Below are 6,000 nucleotides of genomic sequence, written 5' to 3'. Positions count from 1 at the left end.
TTGCAGGCGCTGTTGGATTGGTACCCGCAAATCCTTCTCTGGGAGTGGGAATTGCTCCTCTGCCAGCGCACGCAAAAGCAGAATGCAGCATTTCTCGAAGCAAGGCCTGGAAGTGCTGCATTCTGACAGCCCTCTGCGACGGCGGTAACATTTCCGCCATTTTGTGTTTGTACCGGGGATCTAAGTACGTTGCCACCCAGTACTGGTCCTTGACCCTCATGCTTTTTATACGGGGGTCCCTATTAAAACACTGGAGCATGAAGGCCCCCATTTGCACTCAAGCGGAAGGTATGTGGTGGTGGTGGTGTTGTTGGTGGTAGTGTCTTTGGGGGTGCACATAGCAGAGAGTGAAGAAGAGGGTGCAGATCGAGAGGATGAGGAGGGTGCAGAAGAATAAGGCTGAGTGAGCCACTCAACCAAGTCTGGTGCGTCCTTTAAAGTAATTGAACGCACCTTCTGCAACTTCCCACTTTGGCTCAAGGCTGTTGCTCCTGCCCTACCCCTACCACCCCTGCGGAAGGGCCTGCCTCTTCCTCTGCCTGTCATTTTTTAAATCACCCTGTGACAAAACTCTTAGTCCCTATACCGCTGAAGGACTGCTGCAGTATAGGGCAGCGGTCAGCAGTAGTGCACGTCAACCCTATGTATTGTGGACCGATAGCGGTCCTTACAGAACAGCAGACTGTACTGCACTCAGGCCTATGTACCGTAGCACCCTATACCAAGTTACCAGTCCTTATAAGAACTTTTGTGGACCAAGCAGGTTGTGTGTTAGTGATTAGCAGACTGTACGTCAGTCCCTATACCAATGAAGGACTGCTGCAGTATAGGGCAGCGGTCAGCAGTAGTGCACGGCAACCCTATGTATTGTGGACCGATAGCGGTCCTTACAGAACAGCAGACTGTAACGCACTCAGGCCTATGTACCGTAGCACCCTATACCAAGTTACCAGTCCTTATAAGAACTTTTGTGGACCAAGCAGGTTGTGTGTTAGTGATTAGCAGACTGTACGTCAGTCCCTATACCAATGAAGGACTGCTGCAGTATAGGGCAGCGGTCAGCAGTAGTGCACGGCAACCCTATGTATTGTGGACCGATAGCGGTCCTTACAGAACAGCAGACTGTAACGCACTCAGGCCTATGTACCGTAGCACCCTATACCAAGTTACCAGTCCTTATAAGAACTTTTGTGGACCAAGCAGGTTGTGTATTAGTGTTTAGCAGACTGTGCGTCAGTCCCTATACCGCTGAAGGACTGCTGCAGTATAGGGCAGCGGTCAGCAGTAGTGCACGGCAACCCTATGTATTGTGGACCGATAGCGGTCCTTACAGAACAGCAGACTGTACTGCACTCAGGCCTATGTACCGTAGCACCCTATACCAAGTTACCAGTCCTTATAAGAACTTTTGTGGACCAAGCAGGTTGTGTGTTAGTGATTAGCAGACTGTACGTCAGTCCCTATACCAATGAAGGACTGCTGCAGTATAGGGCAGCGGTCAGCAGTAGTGCACGGCAACCCTATGTATTGTGGACCGATAGCGGTCCTTACAGAACAGCAGACTGTAACGCACTCAGGCCTATGTACCGTAGCACCCTATACCAAGTTACCAGTCCTTATAAGAACTTTTGTGGACCAAGCAGGTTGTGTGTTAGTGATTAGCAGACTGTACGTCAGTCCCTATACCAATGAAGGACTGCTGCAGTATAGGGCAGCGGTCAGCAGTAGTGCACGGCAACCCTATGTATTGTGGACCGATAGCGGTCCTTACAGAACAGCAGACTGTAACGCACTCAGGCCTATGTACCGTAGCACCCTATACCAAGTTACCAGTCCTTATAAGAACTTTTGTGGACCAAGCAGGTTGTGTGTTAGTGATTAGCAGACTGTACGTCAGTCCCTATACCAATGAAGGACTGCTGCAGTATAGGGCAGCGGTCAGCAGTAGTGCACGTCAACCCTATGTATTGTGGACCGATAGCGGTCCTTACAGAACAGCAGACTGTACTGCACTCAGGCCTATGTACCGTAGCACCCTATACCAAGTTACCAGTCCTTATAAGAACTTTTGTGGACCAAGCAGGTTGTGTGTTAGTGATTAGCAGACTGTACGTCAGTCCCTATACCAATGAAGGACTGCTGCAGTATAGGGCAGCGGTCAGCAGTAGTGCACGGCAACCCTATGTATTGTGGACCGATAGCGGTCCTTACAGAACAGCAGACTGTAACGCACTCAGGCCTATGTACCGTAGCACCCTATACCAAGTTACCAGTCCTTATAAGAACTTTTGTGGACCAAGCAGGTTGTGTGTTAGTGATTAGCAGACTGTGCGTCAGTCCCTATACCGCTGAAGGACTGCTGCAGTATAGGGCAGCGGTCAGCAGTAGTGCACGGCAACCCTATGTATTGTGGACCGATAGCGGTCCTTACAGAACAGCAGACTGTACTGCACTCAGGCCTATGTACCGTAGCACCCTATACCAAGTTACCAGTCCTTATAAGAACTTTTGTGGACCAAGCAGGTTGTGTGTTAGTGATTAGCAGACTGTACGTCAGTCCCTATACCAATGAAGGACTGCTGCAGTATAGGGCAGCGGTCAGCAGTAGTGCACGGCAACCCTATGTATTGTGGACCGATAGCGGTCCTTACAGAACAGCAGACTGTAACGCACTCAGGCCTATGTACCGTAGCACCCTATACCAAGTTACCAGTCCTTATAAGAACTTTTGTGGACCAAGCAGGTTGTGTGTTAGTGATTAGCAGACTGTACGTCAGTCCCTATACCAATGAAGGACTGCTGCAGTATAGGGCAGCGGTCAGCAGTAGTGCACGGCAACCCTATGTATTGTGGACCGATAGCGGTCCTTACAGAACAGCAGACTGTAACGCACTCAGGCCTATGTACCGTAGCACCCTATACCAAGTTACCAGTCCTTATAAGAACTTTTGTGGACCAAGCAGGTTGTGTGTTAGTGATTAGCAGACTGTGCGTCAGTCCCTATACCGCTGAAGGACTGCTGCAGTATAGGGCAGCGGTCAGCAGTAGTGCACGGCAACCCTATGTATTGTGGACCGATAGCGGTCCTTACAGAACAGCAGACTGTACTGCACTCAGGCCTATGTACCGTAGCACCCTATACCAAGTTACCAGTCCTTATAAGAACTTTTGTGGACCAAGCAGGTTGTGTGTTAGTGATTAGCAGACTGTACGTCAGTCCCTATACCAATGAAGGACTGCTGCAGTATAGGGCAGCGGTCAGCAGTAGTGCACGGCAACCCTATGTATTGTGGACCGATAGCGGTCCTTACAGAACAGCAGACTGTAACGCACTCAGGCCTATGTACCGTAGCACCCTATACCAAGTTACCAGTCCTTATAAGAACTTTTGTGGACCAAGCAGGTTGTGTGTTAGTGATTAGCAGACTGTACGTCAGTCCCTATACCAATGAAGGACTGCTGCAGTATAGGGCAGCGGTCAGCAGTAGTGCACGTCAACCCTATGTATTGTGGACCGATAGCGGTCCTTACAGAACAGCAGACTGTACTGTACTCAGGCCTATGTACCGTAGCACCCTATACCAAGTTACCAGTCCTTATAAGAACTTTTGTGGACCAAGCAGGTTGTGTGTTAGTGATTAGCAGACTGTACGTCAGTCCCTATACCAATGAAGGACTGCTGCAGTATAGGGCAGCGGTCAGCAGTAGTGCACGGCAACCCTATGTATTGTGGACCGATAGCGGTCCTTACAGAACAGCAGACTGTAACGCACTCAGGCCTATGTACCGTAGCACCCTATACCAAGTTACCAGTCCTTATAAGAACTTTTGTGGACCAAGCAGGTTGTGTGTTAGTGATTAGCAGACTGTGCGTCAGTCCCTATACCGCTGAAGGACTGCTGCAGTATAGGGCAGCGGTCAGCAGTAGTGCACGGCAACCCTATGTATTGTGGACCGATAGCGGTCCTTACAGAACAGCAGACTGTACTGCACTCAGGCCTATGTACCGTAGCACCCTATACCAAGTTACCAGTCCTTATAACAACTTTTGTGGACCAAGCAGGTTGTGTGTTAGTGATTAGCAGACTGTACGTCAGTCCCTATACCAATGAAGGACTGCTGCAGTATAGGGCAGCGGTCAGCAGTAGTGCACGGCAACCCTATGTATTGTGGACCGATAGCGGTCCTTACAGAACAGCAGACTGTAACGCACTCAGGCCTATGTACCGTAGCACCCTATACCAAGTTACCAGTCCTTATAAGAACTTTTGTGGACCAAGCAGGTTGTGTGTTAGTGATTAGCAGACTGTACGTCAGTCCCTATACCAATGAAGGACTGCTGCAGTATAGGGCAGCGGTCAGCAGTAGTGCACGGCAACCCTATGTATTGTGGACCGATAGCGGTCCTTACAGAACAGCAGACTGTAACGCACTCAGGCCTATGTACCGTAGCACCCTATACCAAGTTACCAGTCCTTATAAGAACTTTTGTGGACCAAGCAGGTTGTGTGTTAGTGATTAGCAGACTGTGCGTCAGTCCCTATACCGCTGAAGGACTGCTGCAGTATAGGGCAGCGGTCAGCAGTAGTGCACGGCAACCCTATGTATTGTGGACCGATAGCGGTCCTTACAGAACAGCAGACTGTACTGCACTCAGGCCTATGTACCGTAGCACCCTATACCAAGTTACCAGTCCTTATAAGAACTTTTGTGGACCAAGCAGGTTGTGTGTTAGTGATTAGCAGACTGTACGTCAGTCCCTATACCAATGAAGGACTGCTGCAGTATAGGGCAGCGGTCAGCAGTAGTGCACGGCAACCCTATGTATTGTGGACCGATAGCGGTCCTTACAGAACAGCAGACTGTAACGCACTCAGGCCTATGTACCGTAGCACCCTATACCAAGTTACCAGTCCTTATAAGAACTTTTGTGGACCAAGCAGGTTGTGTGTTAGTGATTAGCAGACTGTACGTCAGTCCCTATACCAATGAAGGACTGCTGCAGTATAGGGCAGCGGTCAGCAGTAGTGCACGGCAACCCTATGTATTGTGGACCGATAGCGGTCCTTACAGAACAGCAGACTGTAACGCACTCAGGCCTATGTACCGTAGCACCCTATACCAAGTTACCAGTCCTTATAAGAACTTTTGTGGACCAAGCAGGTTGTGTGTTAGTGATTAGCAGACTGTACGTCAGTCCCTATACCAATGAAGGACTGCTGCAGTATAGGGCAGCGGTCAGCAGTAGTGCACGGCAACCCTATGTATTGTGGACCGATAGCGGTCCTTACAGAACAGCAGACTGTAACGCACTCAGGCCTATGTACCGTAGCACCCTATACCAAGTTACCAGTCCTTATAAGAACTTTTGTGGACCAAGCAGGTTGTGTATTAGTGTTTAGCAGACTGTGCGTCAGTCCCTATACCGCTGAAGGACTGCTGCAGTATAGGGCAGCGGTCAGCAGTAGTGCACGGCAACCCTATCTATTGTGGACCGATAGCGGTCCTTACAGAACAGCAGACTGTACCGCACCCAAGCCTATGTACCGTAGCACCCTAGACAGACCAAGTTACCAGTCCTGATAAAGAGCTTTGTGGAACAAGTGAGTTGTGAATGATTAGCAGACTGCAGCAGAAGGGCAGCAGTCAAGTATAATATTCTTTCTATATTTGGAAGAAAGAATATTATACGTGTACAAGCCTATTACCGTACCACTGATACCAGTCCTGAAAAGAACCTTTGTGGAACTAATAGTAACAGCAAGTCTTTAAAATTATCCTCACTGCCTGACACACTGCTTCCTGCCTGTCCCTATACAAATTGGCAAAAAAGAGTAGGCTGGAACGATTAGCTGGAACAGCTCTTTTGTGGACCTGATAGTAACAGCTAATGATGATGATGATGATGATGATGAAGAAAGACTAATCTGGCTGAGCTGTCCCTAAAATAGCAGCATACAGCGCTCTGTCCCTTTATCTAAACTGACAAAAGAAACTCAG

This window comes from Lithobates pipiens, unplaced genomic scaffold, assembly GCF_037356315.1.
Source record: "Lithobates pipiens isolate NorthernLeopardFrog02 unplaced genomic scaffold, aLitPip1_a1.2 Scaffold_22, whole genome shotgun sequence".
In the NCBI taxonomy this organism is placed as follows: domain Eukaryota; kingdom Metazoa; phylum Chordata; class Amphibia; order Anura; family Ranidae; genus Lithobates; species Lithobates pipiens.
Note: the sequence above shows the minus strand (reverse complement) of the source record.